Source organism: Zonotrichia leucophrys, chromosome Z, assembly GCF_028769735.1.
Source record: "Zonotrichia leucophrys gambelii isolate GWCS_2022_RI chromosome Z, RI_Zleu_2.0, whole genome shotgun sequence".
In the NCBI taxonomy this organism is placed as follows: domain Eukaryota; kingdom Metazoa; phylum Chordata; class Aves; order Passeriformes; family Passerellidae; genus Zonotrichia; species Zonotrichia leucophrys.
This window is the reverse complement of record NC_088200.1, coordinates 32182513-32202764: the sequence shown is the minus strand read 5'-3', so window position 1 is coordinate 32202764 and position 20252 is coordinate 32182513.

Here is a 20252-nt window from a genome sequence, read left to right as displayed (position 1 = left end):
TGTGTATGAGTTTTTAAAGATTATATACTTCTGTAATATCTGAGCACAAGTCTGTCTGTTCTGCCCTGTTACACTGGGCATGTATGACTTAAATGGAATAAAGACAAAACACTAAGTCATAAAAACTTGTTCTTTCAGCACTAGGAGAACCCAGAAGTACTTAGAGACAGGAAATGTTTTAAGTTTTCACCACCTGGCCTACACTGGAGGTGTGGTAAAACCTGGGTGCTGCTAATGCTCAAATTAGTCTTGAAGAAGACGTGGAAGGATGGATTTTTGAACAAATCTGCTGCTGAGCAAAGTTCTAAACTAACGGCTGCATTGAGCTGAAATTTGAAGTAGTCCTGAGCAACTCGCCTCATTTGCATCCCTTTAAGACATCACAGATGATGTCACAGCAAGATCAAACACCTTCCTGACCTAACCTTCCAGCCTAGCTCCTTGACAGCAGGTCAGGAGGTTTTAATTTAGCCTGCCAAATTAGTTAGAATATTACCTCTGTGAAATACCACACCAGAGCATCTTGTCTACCAATCATGTGAGTGTTCCCCCAATATATAGCAGAATACATAAGTAGCCCACAAACTACAGAACTATTACCTTTTGGCTTGAATCATCTGTGTTTTCTTGAGATAAGGGATGACATAATTTCTTCTCTAAGTCTTTTTATGCAAGACATGATCCTGAACAAATCTGGTATTGTTCTGAATTTGTGTCTGGAGTAATTTCTAGGAGAAACAAATAAATAATTAGGAAACAACTAACTAGGAAACAACTGTTTGCTAGTAGGAGGTGTTTGCTAATAATGCATTATATCAGAGAATCAATTGGAATAACCATGTTATTGAAAAAACGACAATTCTTTAGGGAAGAGGAATTACTATATAGCAAGTAGAAGCTGTTTACACTCACATATATATGGCCCATGTGAAATGGCAATCCAGTGGCGAAACACTGTACCCTTCTCAACTGTAGCTCTCAGTCTGGGAAGTCATTCCAGTATTGCATAAATCTGTCTAGAGCATGCTTCTGTTCAAGATTTTAGTTAAAGGCCTGCAGGGTGGAAAACAAAACATATTGAGGAAGTCTGCAGATATTTCTGGAATACTGAAGGTTTTAAATGTTTTTGAGGGAACAGAGTAGGACTGGCATTCAGAGTGCTCTTATTATAATAGGGTTGAAACTGCAAAGGACATTCCTGTGATTCCTTTTGTGAATCCCATAAAATAAAAAGGAAATAATACCAGCTTTATTTATATAGATTATATTGTTAAAGGTTAGTTTTTCTTTAAATTAAAGGCATGAGTATATAGACACTAGGGAATAATGTCTTAATTAGCAGTCAGTCATCTGTGCAGAATTGAGTAACACTGGTATTCACTGCACTAAATCCCACAATAAGACAAAGATGTCTATGTATTTCTTGAGGAATATCTGAGTAAGATTCTCATTGTTAATTGTGCAACTGATGTGATTAAAAACTGTTTTAACTTAAAAAAGCAAACAAAACAAACCAGGCTGGATAGATGAAATAAGATGTAGTGTCCATTTAGGAACAAGCAATCAAGCACAATCACATATCACATGAGCAGAGAATTACAGAATCACAGAATATACTGAGTGGGAAGGGACCCATCAGGATCATTGAGAGCAACTCCTGGTCCTGCATATATAAAATATGTGGGGGAAAAGCGCAAAACTGATTCTGAGGGGAGATACTATTGGAATGTGATGGGAGGTGAACAGAAGGGATAGAGCCTATTATTACAAGATGACAGTGAAAAAGCAAATTTGAAAGAACAGCTAATGTCCTATTCTGCACAACAGGCCATATTGTTACTGCTAGGGAGAGGATACATAAACTCACCATCAGGCTGTCTAAACTGTCAGGCTGTCTAAATAATTCTCCAATTAATACAAATGGAGAATAATTTCATCACAGCAAAACAAGATATTCCTGATATCTATTTTTCCTTTGTGGATTTTCTCTGTGGAAAAGGGCTTCTGAAATCAACTGTGAACTTTTTCCCAACTGTGTTTGGTATTGCAGACTCCTTTTGTGCTCCCCCAGTGCAGCTGCATTAGTTTTTTTGTTGGAAATGTGTAGTGGAGGTTCAGGCATGTCTGACCACCTACCATTTGGTGTGAAATGGAGGAATACAGTCTGCAGTGGTGTTCCATGAGGTGTGACTCCAAAACTTTTCATTAGAATAAACAAGGATAGGGGGATCCCTTTAACATTTCTATTGGTAATTTTTTTTGTGTGTGTATCTTTTCTGAGCTGAAGGGGCAAGATATTGGGGGAACCTATTGTAAGACATTACATTAGTAGAATCCTCAGTCCATTTTTCCTGTGAGGGCTGTAAAGAGAGTGATTTGAGACAAGGAAAGCTGTGTGGACAAAAACCTTCCTTCATCATTGTGCTAGACTGCTCCTTTGTGAATAATGTGAACAACAGTTATCAGAAAGATTACAGAATTCTTTATTATATGGTACAAAGAATCTGCTATTTGAATTCATGCTAAGAAAGGGTAAAAGAGTGGAACAGAACATTGTCCTGCTTACACCATCCCTAAGTCAGAGAAAGATTCCAGTTTAATGTGCCCAATCTACACTTGAGTAGAAAAAGTAGTGGATAATTGAAGTATATGTATGTGTATATAGAAGAAAAGGTGGAAATTTATATCAGATGTCAGAATTAAAATAATAGTCAGATACTTGTAGCACATCTCTAATGACTGATGTTTTAAAGTGTATCACTCTAGAGTGAGACCATAGCTTCATAGTCATCAATACTAAGAAACCACATTATTGAATCACTCATTTATAGGAAATTGATTCAAATCAAGCATGAAGTTTATGGCTGTGTTTATATTGCTTTAGCTAAAGCACACTGTGAAGTTCATGACAGTTTTTGAGCCAAAAGCCAGACAAGGGAGGTTAAATAATACTTGCTTTATGGTACAAAGGCAGCCCATCAAAAGATGTAGAAATATCTCCAGCTACCAATAGTTTGTGCTGGTTCACTGCTTTGTGTCATGTGATGGTACTGATTTTGATCTAGTACTGGGAGCTCTAAAGTCAGACTCAGTGTGTCATGAAAATGTGGACTAATGGCTTAGTTGCAGTTATTTTCACAAGTACATCCTAACTGGTAAAAAAAGTCCTCCTTTCATGTGTCATGGTTTAACCCACACTTGAGTACCCCACAGCTGCTTGCTCACTCCCCTGCTGCCTGCCTCTCCTCCAGTGGGGAGGAAAATGGAAAAGAAAAGTAAAATTTATGTGTTGAGAAAAGAACAATTTGATAATTTAAGAGAAGAAAAATACTATTATTACAATAATATTAGTGATAATGATAATGATAATGATAATGACAATGACAATGATAATGATAATGAAATGATAATAGTAATGACTGTTGTGAAAGAGAGAGAGAGAGGGAGACTGAGAGAGAGGAATAAAACTCAAGAGAAATAAGTGACAGACAATACGAGGTCTTGCCCTCTGCTGACCACTTCCTAGCCCATTCCCCATCCTCCTAACCACCTTCCCTCAATTTATGTCCTAGGCATGATGTGCTATGTTATGGAGCACCCCTTTGACCAGTTTGGACCAGGTTTCCTGGCCATGGTCCCTCCCAGTCCTTGTGAACCTGCTTGTTTACAGAGAATGAGAAACTGAGGAGTCCTTGATATAGGGTAAGCCCAAAGTAACAACTACTAAAATATCAGTTTGTTATCAACATTATTCTTATGCTGAATGAAGCACTGTGCCAGTTAGTAGGAAGAAAATGATCTCTACTCCAGCCAAAATCAGGACAGGATGCATGTTCTTATTTCTACATTGCAGATTGTCACCACTCACTTTTGGCATTGCCAGAATGCACGAGCAGGGCTGCATCCTGGGCCGTGGGAATTGAGTGTACCCCAAAATATTATTCCTTGTTTACTCCTTTTTAGACTGGGAAATTTCAGTGTTTCAGTGATTAAATCTGCAGATTCCACCAAGCTGTGCAAAACCAAATGAGGTGTGAGGTAGGAATGAGTAGCCACAGACGCAAGTAGCATATCATGCACAATAAAACCAAGAAGCTCTTCTGGCCAAAACAAGGTTTATTGTGGGAGTGGTGCAAACTCATATATGACAACTACTAAAATTACCATGGAAAGAAGAAGGGAAGGGGCAGAGTAACATACTACTCATTGACTGCAGCCAGACCCTTGTCTTTGCGCTGAGTCTACCAGTTCTCAAATTGCCTGAAGTGGCCAGTACTCTGCAGATGGCCCCAAAACCTCTGCAGAGCAAATTAGTTACTGGACCCTTAATCTCAGGGTTTTGGTTGTTTTTTTTTTTTTTTTTTTTTTTTTTTTTTTAATATTCAGAGAAGTTTGTGTATGAAATATGCATTTATCATATTCAGCTAGAGTGAATATATTTTACAAGACAATATATATTCACAGTCTGGGAGAGGTATTATTAAGGCTAAAAATACACTAAATACAGATTTTCCTTGAAAAGAAAGGTGGTTTTGAATGTTTTTATTTTTAAAATTGGTGAGTACTTTAATGATCCAACAATAAACCAGGGGACACAGTTGAATGCTTATGGAACAGATGTAGAAATACCTCCAAACCTGCTGGTGAATATGAGTCTTTATGGGAATGTATAGTGAAACAATTTACCACAAAATTTTAAAAGCCTTTTCAAAGGCTTTTCAAAACTGGGAGAGATGATTATTCTAAAAGTTACTATAATCCTTCAATTTGCCTGCTGTGGAATAGTCTACAGCTAAGCATTCTTTGTCTATATAAAAAAATAATTTACAAGTGTAATTGCTGTAAATTAGAACCTGAAGCTGAAATGAGACTAATTAAAACTGGATGTTGATGATGGGCTGTAACAAAATAGGTATGAAATATTGAAACAAACTATCAAAGTTTTGGGCTTTTTTTAATGATCAATGCCTACAAATCAAAATTATTTGGATAAGTGTTGGGGTAATTGGCAGAAACAGAACAGCCTGTGCCATGTAAAAGACCAGGCTAAATTATCAGAATTTCCTTCAGGATTTGTTGCTATAAATTTCTGGGAAAAGTTGGGGTTTTTTTCGCTACTGCTAGACCTTAACTTACACTAGCTGAGGATTCTGCACAATCAGACATTGCACATTTTCTCATTTTATGAACATTGCTAATTTCAGTAATATCCCATTGCAGCTATCCTGTGCCAAGGCTGCAGCCTAGTTTAGTGCCAATGTGAAACAAAATGAACAGAAGAAAATCTGGGTGTGCAAGTGAAGCAGATAAAAAGTATTTAGAGCTATATGAATTTGTATCTGTTTAGATAAAGGAGCAATCCCTCTTCTCCCAGAGTCTGGGTAGTTCATCACAGAAAATACTTGAATTGTGCAACTGTAGGTATTCAGGTTTGTATTTAGATTGGGCATCGAGTTACAAATTTGCAGAATTCACAGAATGACTAGGTTGGAAAAGACCTTCAAGATCAACAAGTCCAACCCATGCCCTGACACCTCAGCTAAACCACAGCACTAAATGCCACATCCAATCTTTTTTAAACACATCCAGGGATGGTGACTCCACCATCTCCCAGGGCAGACCATTCCAGTACTTTATCACCCTTTCCATAAAAACTTTCTCCTAATATTCAACCTATATTTCCCTTGGTGCAGCTTAAGACTGTGTCCTCTGGTTCTGTCAGATTTTGCCTGGACAAAGAGACCAACCCGCACCTGACTACAACCACCTTTCAGGGAGTTTTAGAGAGTGTTAAGGTGCCCCCTGAGTCTCCTTTTCTCCAGGCTAAACACCCCCAGCTCCCTCAGTTGTTCCTCACAGGGTTTGTGTTCCCAGCCCCTCACCAGCCTCGTTGCCCCCTCTGGACCTGCTCGGGTGTCTCAAGGTCCTTCCCAAACTGAGGGCCCAGAGCTGGACACAGCACTCAAGGTGTAGCAATACTGTAGCAATACACCTGAATTAGCACTTCTTCCCAACTGCTATAGCAGAAGCTAAAACATGCCCATGCACTGGAATCTACTTTTCCTGGAATGCTTTCATTCTCTGGTCATTTGCACTTCCAGTCTATTCCTGTGCCTCTGTAGTGTCACTAAAACACATAATATTGTATCAACTCCCACCTTCTGGGTGCTAAGAGTTTTTTAGCACAGCTGTGGGCCTTTTCACACATCTCATTTCGTTTCCCAAGAGTATTCCAGTTTAACTGACTGGAAGAGTGTGAGTTACCTGCCTCAGTTTGTACTGAATGTGGTTATGGAACTAGGTGCTGTCAATGGCTGATGATTCCCAAACTGCTTAAATTATAAATAGAAACCAATAACTGAAGTAGTAATTAAATACAATAAAATGCCTACTTGTTCTGCTACTGCTTTCTTTCCATTAGAGAAACACTTTTAGTTGTACTCAGTATTAGCCTAATTTCTTCCCCTGATGTCCATGAAATTCCCAGCCATAAATATTAATCAATTACAAAAATATGTGTTTTACTTCACATCAACTGTGACCCCACATCTCAGAATGATAAATAGTGGATATGTGTAGCTAAAAATCGATGAGACATATTTCTGTCCATTTTCTCACCATTTGTCAAAATCAGCCTGGCTTCCTGAGGGGAGATGATCCTGGAGATACACAAACACGTGAACTGACTGTCCCTTGGTCCTAGCACATAGCCAGATTCTGCACTGTTTGACCTCTATGCCTACAGAATGAGAAGCTTACTGAGTATGAGCAGAAGGATTTCTGGAGCAGAGCTGGTCTTCTGTTTTTGACTCACAAGCTCCAATATTTTGACTCACAGGCTCCAATATATAACATATATGCAGGTATACTGTATTACATAAAATCATTTGATCATTTCCTTTTAAAGGAAGGATTGTTCTTAAAATTATGACTTTCTTTGATGGTAGATTATATTCATTTCAGCTAATAATTTTTATTGTACTTCTTTCAACTATAGCTGTAAAATACACATAGCATAAACCCTTGACCAGGGTATTAAAAGTTCAGTTACCAATAATGTAGTGACAAAGTTATCCCCAGCTTAATTCTGTTATGCTCACAGACGTACTTGCATAAGAGATTAATATCCTACCAGCTTTAATTTGCTCATTCATTTATTTTGTATTTCCACTTTGTGTATATGAGAAGCATTTGGCAGTTTCCCAGCTAAACAGTGAGTTTTAGCAGCTCAAGTCAGCCGGGACACTTCTTTCATTAGTGTGCTGATGAATTGATTTTTGTACATTGTGAAAATGGTTCTTGATTCTTCTACTGTCTTTGTGAAATTGACTACCCAAAGTCTGTACCCAATTCGTTAGGTTCCCCTTTAAATATTTACTAACCTATATTCTCCCAGTCCCATACACACTAATACCAAATATAGCTTTTACTTCATCAACAGAAAAATCCCCCTTCTCAGCCCCAAACAAACAAGTTGTCCATAGAGAATATGACATAAACCAAGCTTATTTGATATTTAGATCTATTTAAATGTATTTCACTGGTACTGCAGTGCTTGATCACTTCTGTTAAGATAGAAGCCGTTTGTGTAAGTTCCCAAATCAATTTCAACTAATTTCAGTGTTTTCAGGGGCACGTGAGGGTATTGGCAGCATCTCTGGCAATTCTTTGTACCTCATTGTAGCCCAGGCAGCAGCTGAGGCCTGGTTTAATTTTAGGATTACTAACCTGAACTGAAATGATGACTAAGAGAGAGTAAACTCTATAGGAAGATTACAAAATTCTATAAGTCAAGCTCAAACCTGAAGTGTTTCATCCTGGAACTTCTGAGGATTAAGCATTACATATTCCAAGGCTTCTGAACTTTTCCTAATAACTGATTGCTAATCACAGGTGTCTGAAAGGAAAAACTAAAGATGCCTGTCTGGACTACCACAGTGTGTTGTTTCATCCCAGCCACTGTATATGCAAATATGCATATACATATTTAAGGCATTCTCACCTACCTTTGTTTCAAGACTCATGTTTAAGTAACTCCCTATTGTATCTATATCACCATTAAATGTGTTGATCTGATTTAGAGATTTGACTGATTTATGTGCTTTTCTAAGGCAGAAACACCACTGAATCAGTGAAGAGTTCTGATCTGTAACATCAAGCAGGCTGTGTGATTTCATTCACTAGCACTGATAAATGTAAATGCTTGCAGTTTCAACACTTTTATAAGTATTTTGCTGAATCAGGAGTTATCACTCATCATTCAAATAATCTCTGGTCCCTGGAATCACTATATGTTAAAGGATGTGTTTTGCTACTCTAATTAAGGGCTTCAAACTCTTCAAAAAAAGGCTTGCCAAAAGCAGAACATCTACCATTCCACTTCAATCTCCACATTATACCTTTCTGAAGAGGATTGGCATAGCTTTTGCTTCTTCTATGCTCTTTTTCATAGCTATTAGCTGAATTCTAAATGGAATTCTCAGAATTTGGATTGCCTTCCTGCAGCTGAGATGTATTTAAAAATTAATTAAGCTGGCAGCTTTTATTTGCCAGGTTAAATACATTTAAGCACATTTTCATTCAATTTCAAAAGATGGAGTTCCTTTCTGACAGCTTGTTACCTAATGCATTCCACCAGACAAGTGTCTTTCCAGCAAATAAAATATATTTTATCCTACTAAGGATATGCATTGGTCTAACTTCCAGTGTTCCTGTTTGAAATCTTGCCTGTCTTTGACTTAGAGAGTGCTGCTCACAATCTGTATTTGATGCAGAATTTTAACCTAGTGGGAGTGTGTGAGAACTTTGAATTTCAATGGAACTAGGATTTTATTTACAAGTTTCATACTCTTATCTATTAGATTATTTTTTGTCCTTTTCTGGTTTCTTTCTCTGACTTACAGACATTTTGTGTCATATGTGGTGTCTACAGTGAGATCTACATTTTCATATGCAATTGTATGCTGGCAACTGTTTGACATGGTGACATATGATGTCTTTGCAGAAGAAAACAGCTCTGCTTTGTTTTTCTGGGCAACAAGTAGGACATTAACTCTTAGCTATAGAAACCTTGATGGCAGAGCGGGCAGGCTTTGCTTCATTACTGTTGTACACTTTAAAATGCTGAATACTTCCCAGCATTTAAAGCACAATGCAGAAAAACACTTTCATAGATAGTGATTTGTAAATTACACAAGACTTTGCTTAGAAAAAGAAACAGCAATGACAGAACTTTAGGACAGTGGTCTTTAGAGTGGTGTGTGCACCCCAGGGTATGCACAAGAAAGTCTGTTGGAGTGTGGGAAGAGAATATTTCTTGTACCATTAACAAATAAAATAGTACTTTAAACTCCCTTTATTTTATTTTTATCCTATCTCTTTTATTTTATATTTTATGTCCATTTTATACAGCTATAGGCTGCACCTTGATATTTTTTGAAAAACACAAACCCTACTACACTTAGCATCCAGTGAACAGATCAAAAGGTTGTGACCACATGGCCGCACTCAGGACATTTAGTCCAATTTAGTCCAATTTAGTCCAATTTAGTCCAAATAAGGATTCTGTTGTGGAGAAAAAGAAGATATAACTTGTAGATATCCAAAACTTCTGGTCTCTTACACAAATCATGGTTTACCATCTAAAATCACAAGTGTAGAGACAAGTGTGTATCCTGGACCTTTAAAATCAGGCCATTACCATGACAAATCCAGAGAAAGATGTTAAATTACCACAACTGATCTGCCAGGAAGAAAATACCTGTCTAGTTTGGTTTATTCAAAATTTTTGGGAAAACTCCACCCTAGTGCAGAAATGCTGATTGCAATGACTGTGAGATGTGGATCTGTTGGAGCCAGTCCAGAGAAATCCAGAGTTGAACAGAGGGCTGGAATGTTTCTCCTGTGAAGACAGTCTGAGGCAACTGGGATTGTTCAGCCTGGAGAAGAGAAGGCTCTGGTGGGACCTTGTAGCACCTTCCAGTACTGAAAAGAGAGATGGAAAGGGGCACTTTAGAAATGTGCAAGGAGTGATAGAATAAAGGGGAGTGGCTTTAAGCTAACAGAGGGTAGCTTTAAATTAGATATTAGGAAGAAATTAATTACCAAAAGTGTGGTGAGGCACTGGAACAAGTTGCTTGTAGAAGTTGTGAATGTCCATCTCTTAGAAGTGCTGGAGGTCAAGCTGGATAAGACTCTGAGCAGCCTTGTCTACAGAAGGTGATCCTGCTTGTGAATAACTCTTGCTGTGGACTAATAAATCTTTATTTATTTACAGAAATTAAAATACTTTTGATCAAGAGAAAATTAGAGGGAGAAATTCTGGCTCTGTCCTTGTTTTATTATTCTTATCCATTTAAGAAATGAGGAATAAGTTAGTGTCACCTAGAAATGATAAACATTAAAATAAAATATTGAAAAAAAGCCTGTCCTCACTTAAGCCAATGAAATGATATTAGTTGCAAAATTCTCTTGTTTTTAAAATGATCAGAGCTTAACCTATTGCTCTGTCTGAATTTTGAATATTTTTGGGGGAGTTGGCTTACCTATATATACATCAGAGGGACATACCCATGCATGCAGAACCATATGTTTTATGAGTATTACATGTGTGATTAAAATGCTTTGCAAAACCAGCATACTCAACTCCCTCTGGCTGAAATAAGCACCAGTTGAGAACAGAAGAAAATGATTTGTTGTTTGATGGAGGCTCTTATTCCAAGAATCCATTTATTAATTGATTACCTCAGTCTTTATTTTAATGTAGTTCTGTAGAAAAATTGTATTGAGAAGCTCTCCATATATACTTGGTAAACCTGTTGCTCTTGTAGCTGTAGAACTTCCACTAAAATCAGTGGTGGTTTCCCTGAAGCACAAATTGCTTTAAGTAAGGACTGACTATATTCCTGCTATGGTCATTCTGTGAGCATCACCCTATGAGGAATCGTAAGATCCACCTCAGGTATGAAGGAAAACAGTAATCTAATACAGAATAATTAAACTAATAAAGATTTGCTTTCAGTGAACCTGAACAGAAGGCAAATAAAAAAATGAAAAAATAAGGTAGAAAAATAGCATGTACATACCATAACCAGAACTTATTTTTGAGGTGGCCTTCATTGCAATGGTCCCCAAAACAGCAGGCAAACAGATTTGTATATAGGTCATAACAATTATAGAGTGAGCATTGGTTAAAACACCATCAGAATGAAGTGACAAACATTACAGTAAAAACTGGTATATGCCCTAACAGAGGTGATCCTGTGGATGAATAGTGGTGCATTCAGGATTACAGGCATCACAGAGAAATAAACCATGATTTGAAACAGTTTGCAGTTGGTCTTGGATATATGCACTGGATTTTATTAGTCTTGGATTTATGCATTTTTAAAGGAATGTGCTTTAAAAGAATGACACATTTGCACTCAGTGTGTTGCATCTGATAGTCTCCTTCATTGCATCTCATTAAGAAAGGTAGAAAATGCTTAATTAGTTGAAAAAGACACAACTATTATTGTGGAAGAGAGTAATCAAGAAACAATTCAACAACAATTTTTTCAGTCTACCTTCTTTCTTCCATTCAACTGACTTAAACATGGCACATTGTATTATGTACAGCATCCAAGACCTTCATCCTACACTCACGGCCCTTCTTCAACAGCAGTGAGTGCTACAATGTAGTCTGTGTCCATGTGACTGAGGATATTGAATTTTAGCTGCCACAGACTCCATCCAATCTTACTGTGTTCTCAGGTTTGCTATAATTTGATTTAACTATCCTGATTTACAGTAGTTAGGAAACCAAGCTCACATCTCTTAAAAGTTAGATTTATTCCACTGTTTTTAATCCAGGAACATTTTTCTAAACTTTTTAATTTTAATACTGATATGAATTTCCATGTGCCCTCTCAATTAAAAATATGGGCAGTGCTACTACTTATTGAAAAGGCTTGAAATAAATTTCTATACCTAACCACCAAAAAGATGGTGGTGAAAAGATGGGTGCAAGTGAAACCAAATACTGTACAGAAATAAAAGTTTGCTCCAAACTACCTTCACTGACTAAGGTAGATCAAGGAAAGAGAAAAGTTATTTATAGAACTAGTTACTGACAATGAATTTGTTACTGGAAACAGTAACTAAATTACCTCCTCAGGTGAATATTTCACATTTATCAAAGTGGAACCTCTCTGGAAAAAGAACTTTACAGGCTTTTTTCTAATGGGACAATGTTTGAAGAATCACAACAGAGAAATATGAGACAGATAAAATAGAGATATAGAACTTTTTTTAGGCTTTTCTTAGTGTACAAATAGAAGGCTTGCTATTAAAAATGTAAAAACTCTTTTATAATCCTTTATACAATATACAATTAAACTATTCAAACTTTACCAAATGCTAAATAAGGACCAAGAGCAAAATATCCTTTATTTTTCAACCTGATGTCTTAATGACCTTAATTACATTAAGGTAAAAAATGTATAGAAAAATATATAAACAGATTACATCTTGTTTTTGAGTATTAATCATTAACTGTAGGGGACTGCAAAATCTCTCAAAATTTCTCCAGTAGGTATATCGTGCATAATTGCCCAGTGGGAGCTTATGCCTTCCTGTTGAACTCCAATTTGTGGTCACTCAACCATCATTTGTCTCGAGGAGTGGAGCTTCTTCCCACTGCAGTAATTTCTATACAACCAACTTGATTTTTTGCATTCAAGTACTGGGGAGAGACACAAGTGGTGTTTGGATCCCAGAAGACATAAAGAAAGGATTTCTGGTGATAGAAAGGAAGGATAGGCATTTATCACTTTTTGAACCTTATTTACTTACCTATCACTTAATGAATGGCCAGGTAAAATCATAGAAGCATAGAATCATCAAGGCTGGAAGAGACCTTTAAGATCTATCATGTCCAGTGGTCTGCTCAGCACCACCACTGTTATCTCTAAATCACTAAAGCATACTGCCCAGCAGCAGATCCAGATGCCTCTTAAACAACTCCAGGGATGGTGACTCCACTCTCTCCCTGGGAAACTTACTCCAATGCCTGACCACCCTAATAGCGAAAAAATGTTTTCTAATATCTAATCTGAATCTCTCCTGTCTCAGCTTAATGACATTTCTTCTAGACCTCTCACTGCAGCAATGTAGAAGAGACCTGGATATACCTTCCTTTCAAGGAATTCTAGAGAGCAGTGAGGTCCCCTCCTGCACTCCTGTCCTCTTCCTGAGACCAAACAAACCCAGCTCCCAGACAAACCCACAGATTCAGCAAATGACGGTGACACTCCTTGAGTCTCCTTTTGTCAACCATGTATTTATAGCAACCATTTTTATTTTTAAGTGTAACAGCCAAATCAAGTTGTAATTGGACCTTGTCCCTTCTAATCTTTTTCCTAGATGACCTCATAACATCCTTGTAGTTGTCCCAAGTCACCTGACCTTCCTTCTAGAGTCAAGAGATTCTCTTTTTTTCTCACGTTTCTGCCTAAGCTCTCTACTTAATCAGGCTGCACTTTTTCCCTGGTAACTTGTCGTCCTACACCTTGAGACAGACTGCTCCTGAATATTTCACAATTCCTTTTTAAAATACATTAGCTTTCCTGAACCCCTTTTCCTTCCAGGACTGACTCCCATGGGACTCTGTCAATCAATCTCCTAAACAGGCCAAAGTCTGCCCACCAGAAATCCAAAGAGGAAGGTGCTCCTCTTTCCTACAGCCAATAATGAAACCTCCAACATTTCTGGTGCTCTGAGCACTGAGCAACACATCACCCATCTGTCCTCTCTTCAAAAACAACAGGTCCAGCAGAGCACCTCCTTGAGTAAACTCATTTTCCAGTTGTATAAGGAGGTTCTCTTCCACACGCTCCAGGAACCTCCTGGATGCTTCCTCTCTGCTGTGCTGTATTTCCAGCAGATACGTGCCAAGCTGACGCCCCCCACGTGTACAAGGGCTGGGGACTGTTCTGGCAGTGTCTTGCAGAGCTCCCCAAGTGCCCATTCTCCCCAGCTGGCTGGTCTGTAACAGACTCCTGGCACACCTGCACCCTGCTGACCTTCCCCAGCCTTCACCCTGAGGCTCTCAGCTGTCATCTTCATCCTCACCAAATTCAATACAAACAAAGCACTCCCTAACACACAGTGTTATCCCACCACTTCCCTCGCTTCACCTGTCTCTTCTAAAGAGTTTATGGCCATTCACTTCATCACTCCAGTCATGAGAGTCATCCCACTATGTTTCCACGGTAGAAATCACCACAGAGGAGGATGCAGCCACACTCTAAAACATGAATCTCTAAATGAACATACAAGACTTGCATGAGTAAGAGAATTGGTAATTATTTTTTCTTGCAGTCCTCTGTTGTGTGTTTAGAGCCATATTAACCTGAATGATATTGCAGGCACAAAGAGTCACAGATTACATCTTCTGCAGTGCTTGTCTCTGTCACTGTCCTGCCATAAATACAAATAAATACAAGCAAATTTATCCCCATGGTGGCAATGTTAATCTGACATTAAGAAAAACAAAAACAATATCTGCATTTACGCAGGAACATTTTTTGTTTGAAAAACCTTAACAACATAATTACTCACTACAGTCTTGCACAAACAGAAATGGAGAATAAGCAAAATGCAATTGAATTCAAGGGTGAAATCATAATATTGGTTTCTTACTAAACCAGAATATAGTGCAGAAGAGGACTGATATAAAGTGAACAGTAAATGTATGACTCCAGTGCTGATTTTCATGGAATTGTCTTTAGAAAAACCTAAGAATAACTTTGTCAGTAAATGAATAAACTATGTTTTTACTTAGTTTACGTAATCAGTGTTGAGTGGGGGAAAATAGAATGCCCCACAGAGGAAGAAATAAAGAGGCTTTTGCCATATTCCTTTGTTTTCTAAAGTAGATGGACAGAAACAGGTAAAACCTGGCATTTTACTCTCCCCTCTGGAGAAGTGGAAAGACAGATATTAATTGCTCCTTTCAGGGACATAACTCTACTCTTCTTTACAGTAATGCAATTGTGTATCGCACCAGACTACAAGTTAAAAACAGCTCGTCTAGCCTTTCGTGACTAACATAAAATTTGTCTTATCAAGAAAAACTGTGATGAACCTTGAGGGATACATGATGTACCGGATGCATAAAACATATCGTGACTCTTTTGTATGAATAGTCATTAAGAGAAAATTATTGGAGAGAATGGGTCTGGTTTATAAAAATTCTCATAACACCTTGCTTTCATGTTTCTTAGTTTTGTTTTCTATTTTTGTTTTTGTTGTTGGGTTCTTGTTGGTTTTGTTTTTGTTTCTGCTTTTGTTTTTATTCTTGTTTTTGTTGTTGTTTTTGATTTTTTTAATAGTGGCAAAGGTACAGGTGCTACAGTGATGAGTTCCTTATGTAAGTGATTGGAGACAGTCTATAATCAAACTAGCAAGCTGCTAGCTTTGCAACTGAGTTCATTGCAATATGTGCCTATGGGCAAGATTTTAACTCTCAAAAAGCCTGCTTGTAGATTAAGATTCCTGAAAGTTTTAGCAAGATATTCCACTACACTTACACAGTTGTAATGTGCCATTCACAGAGTTTTGAGGGCCTTGAAATCTGATCTCATCTGCTCAGGTGAGATTAGAACCAAGGGACTCCTGATTAGGTGGTCTCAGTCTAAAAGAACCCGTCAGGTTTATTTATTTTGAACTTAACTGAGTGACAATAGAAACTGTTAGGAAGGAGTTCAGATGACACAGCTAGAAAGGGAATGCTGAATGTCTGTGGTAGGTGTGATAGAGGTCCTGAGAGAGCAGAAATTTTGCTTAGAGTTTAGGAATTTATAAAGCATGATTAATGGGATGGGACATCAGTGGGCAAAACTAAAAATCTAACCCAAAAGCATTGGGAAAGACTTAATGTCATCAAAGAACAGCATCAGCATCCAAGATATAGCAGGAAACCTCCCATACTCTTTTGCTAGTGTTAAGATTTGATCAAATCTCACTTCAATGGAGCAGACAGGATCTGCATGGCTTATCTTGATAGCCAACTCACTCATTAGGTTATATAATGTGTTACTCTCCTTGTGCTTCCAAGTGCCGTGACTAGCCAAAATAGCTGTTTGCCCACATTGTATGGTTTCCTTTGCTGATCTCCTTTAAGGCCATCTGGTGAACAGACTGGAAATGAGGTTGGGGGATGCTGGCCTGAGCTACTCATTGGTACCCTGGACCTTCTTCACCGTTTGTGTCCCTGGCCAACATAGGAGAGCCCACATTGCTGCTGTGATGAAGACATAGAACTGATTGTTTCCTAGCAACACTGAGGACACATCTAAGATCTGTCTGGATTCACAGACTGAGGTTTATTCTGAACTGGATTCATCCCATGCAAACACAACCAAGACAGGGTGGCAGTGCTGCCTTTCATCACTCTATACCCAAAGCCCTAGGATTTTTAAAACTGTTTGAAAATAGACAGCAAGTTCTTGAAGGAAAAAAAAAATACTCTGCTGATGGAATTGGGTACTGAATTGCTTTGGTAAGAACAGGCCAAGAAACACTCTTCTTAATATTGGATCATGGTAGGATTAAGGGGCTGCATGCTCAAGGTATCAACGTTTGTGGGTGTGTTTTTTGTGGGTCACTGAACTCCATTTGTTACATAGGAACACTGGGTGATTAACTTAACATGAAGCCCGCCAGTTAGCAGGGTGTTTGAAAGTTAATGAGCAGTAACAACGAATGAACCCTCACAAACTGGCAGGGGATGCTGCTGAGGGGCATTTCTGCCTTACACTGTCCCTGGCTGTACACTCCAGCTGCCCCAAGCACGAGCATTTGTGCATGGCCCAGAGGTTGTAGGAAAACTCATAAAGAAAAAGAAGGCATCAGCAGCTGAATAATTCCTCAAGAGAACATTTACTTCCAGCAAAAAAACCCACAACTTTTCTCCCTGACAAGGCCCCAGATTCTTTGGAAGCATGATGGTTTACTACAATGGTGCCAACTAATGCCCCAGGTAAAGGAGATTAATAGATCAGCAAAGACAATATCCTCATGGCCTTTGTCAATGTCACAGTCTGTGTGGGCCTCTCTAACTCCATGTGATTCATCTCTGTGTAGATAAAGCAAATTGCTTTTCATTTGAAAGGATAAAGTTAGTTTGCAAAGACTAGACATTTATTGTCTGTACATCAGCCCTATTTTCCCAAGCTGTATTTTTAAAATGATAGTATTATATTAACTTCAATGTGAGAAAATGGAAATAAAATCATAATAACACATGTTTTTTTTAAACTGGCATGGACTAATATACTACTGAATTGTAGGCACTATGGCTGAGCTCCAGACAGTGTGCATAAAATTTGAGAGTTTATATCCTTTATAAGCAATAATTTTGAAATTCTAGCTTCTGTCTTTGTAAGGAGCCAATTATGCCATGTAATTTACTTTTAATCTAAGGTAGTACTGAACTTCTGACATGATAAGAGCAGAAGAAGTCATCAGTTGTTATACTGGTAACTCAATTGCAAGATTCATATACCTTAACTTAGTTTTGGAAAATACTGATAAACTCATTTAGATTGGCCTGATAGTTAAAGATGAGGCCCATAGAGGTCTAGTTAAAGATGCTTTTTCATAACTTATTGTCCTTATATAATAATTTTTTTCTTTGTCTCCTCTGAAGTGAAATACTATACATATATAAAAATGGTAGAAATTATCTTTGCAATAAAATTCTTTAGAGCAAAAATCTCCTTTCACTAAAATTTATTTTAAAATCTTTTAATATTAATTGTTTTGAATTCATTCTCATTTAGAAGCTAGTCTTTTTTGGACTGAGGGCATGGGGTAGAGATAACAAACAAAAAAAAACTTGAATGTGTCTGCTAAAATGTATCCATAAATAAAGTCACTAATGAGAGAAAAACTAGAAATTATTTCAATACTTGGAATATATTGGCATTTCTTGTTTAAATAGTTATGCAAATAATATATAAAACCTGTGAAAATTGCCTAAGATTCAGAACACTCCTGTAAGTGGGTATGTATTTTCTGCAAATAGTTTGAGCCAGTTTTGTATTTTGCTGTAAGATGAATGTGAATATTAAGTAAATGTATTAAATAATTCTAATTAGCTATAAGAAAAAGCCAAGATTTAACCAAGAAATCCCTCAGTGCTAGTCAGCAATTTTAGAATTGTATATTGGATGTTATTAAGATGATTTATTTTGCAAATGTTGAGAAAATATGAATTGTGACTAAGTATTTTTAATTAGATCGCAAATATCACAACACAGTTTTTAAAAAACCATTCGAGTAACATTCTGGATTCTTGGGACTGCATTGCACCACACAAGTGATTTTTAACCAGCTCCTAATGCACCAGTTCTGTGCATTGCTGCCCCTTGCCTCTGACACGGGTGTGCTGATAAAAGCCTCAGCAGAGCTGGAACATTGCTTTGTTCCCCAAAGCATGATTAGAGATGACTAAGTAGATTCTCCCAGAGCTTCTCTGAAGTCAAACTCATCCTTAGCAGCTTTAGTATCAACAATGTGCACAAATGGTTAAAAGACATTGTCACAGCTCTTCCTTCATCACAGGTGCTACAGAAGGGGCAACATAGAAAATGTAGCCTAAATTCAAGTTTTCACAAAATGTCAAAATTCTGAGAAGTCACCATAACCTAATGAAAACTTACATCCAAACAAACATACTTGAAAGTCTCTTTACTTCACAGAGGGAGAATATGAAAGCAAATAGCTTCTAGAGTTGATCTTATACTTCTAGACTTGCATAATATCTGCCTGATGATTTAGATAGCAAGCATCTCTGATAACTGTTTCACTTCAGTGATATTGCTTGAATATACATAATCCTCATTTTAGATGAAATGTTTACCTTCTCTTCTATTACTTCTGAGAGTGCTAGCTGAAATGGATTATCCCCTTTTGTGAGCCCTGCTGAATTATGCAGTAATTTTAGTTACTACTGTAAGCTCTTGGCAGAGAAAGGGAAAAGTAGCAAAAAAAAATGTGTATATGTCATAAATAATTAGTATCTGTCTAATAAAAATGATGACCATAAGGTTGTAAGTATTAAGGCAGTAAGTTTACTGTGAGGCAGCAGAATGGAAAGAGAATAGGACACAGGAACTTACCATCAGCCCACGGTTTTCTATTATGACAGTGTCAAGTGGTATATCTGAAGCAATGGAAAATATGGTCAATACTATGGGAGAAAAAGATAGACAGGCATTTCAGCATTCTGAGATGGTAGTTTTTCCTGTTTCTTACAAATTATTCCTATGGGTTGACAGGCCCAGATTACTGATCTGCTTCTAAGTAAGCAATAAAGAGGGAACAGAAATCTGACTGGCTTTGGTGAAGAGCCACCTGAAGCTGAAATCACAGCATGTGAACCCAGCTGTGAACCCATCCTCGAGACATCTCAGAGTCATGCAGCAGCACTGCTGCTCAGACATGTCTGGCACGGAGCTAACAGATCTTCCAGGCCTGACCTCGGGTGCCATGGTTGTGTGTTTGCAGAACTGGGATTGTTAAGGAGCAGCTTGAGAGACATCTCAGTACTTGGCAGCACTTAACTCAGCGCTGAAGCTGAGTGATGTGCTCATGCTGTAGCCTCTGTTAGACCCCAGGTGATTCTTACAGGACCACAGGAATGTCTCATTGCTGCACAGCTCCTAGTGGGCCACAGGTCGCCAGCTCTTGGCTGGCTGGACAGGGCTTCGTAGGCAATTATCCAGGCCATTTTCTTGCTCTAAAAGAGGAAAAAATATTAAAATGGCAAAAAGGTGATTAGAAATTGAAAATTTATGCTTTCTTGTTGTGTTATTGTACTGCCTTTGCAGTGTATTTACTCTGACTAGACTAATTGTAGGATTCATTAATTCTTTATCCTGTTCAGATGCACAAATTTGACTATTCAGGATTTCACAAACTAGCTATATCCAGAGACAGGACACAGGGAGCAGCTCTACTACTGATAGCAAAAGTCACTTAGTTTCCTAGCTGATTCATCTTGTGCACAAAGTCAGGACTAAACAATTTACCAAATCTAGACTAATTTTGATCCAGAATAGCTTGGCTGAGAGCCATGCAGTTACGACACTAGCTTTGGCCTTAAGATTTTCAGTCATCTTCTAATATATTTTGGTTTTTTTACAGGAGAAAGCATAAATTTTTTAAACTGCTGCAAAATATTTTGTGCTCTATGAAATGTGGGAGCA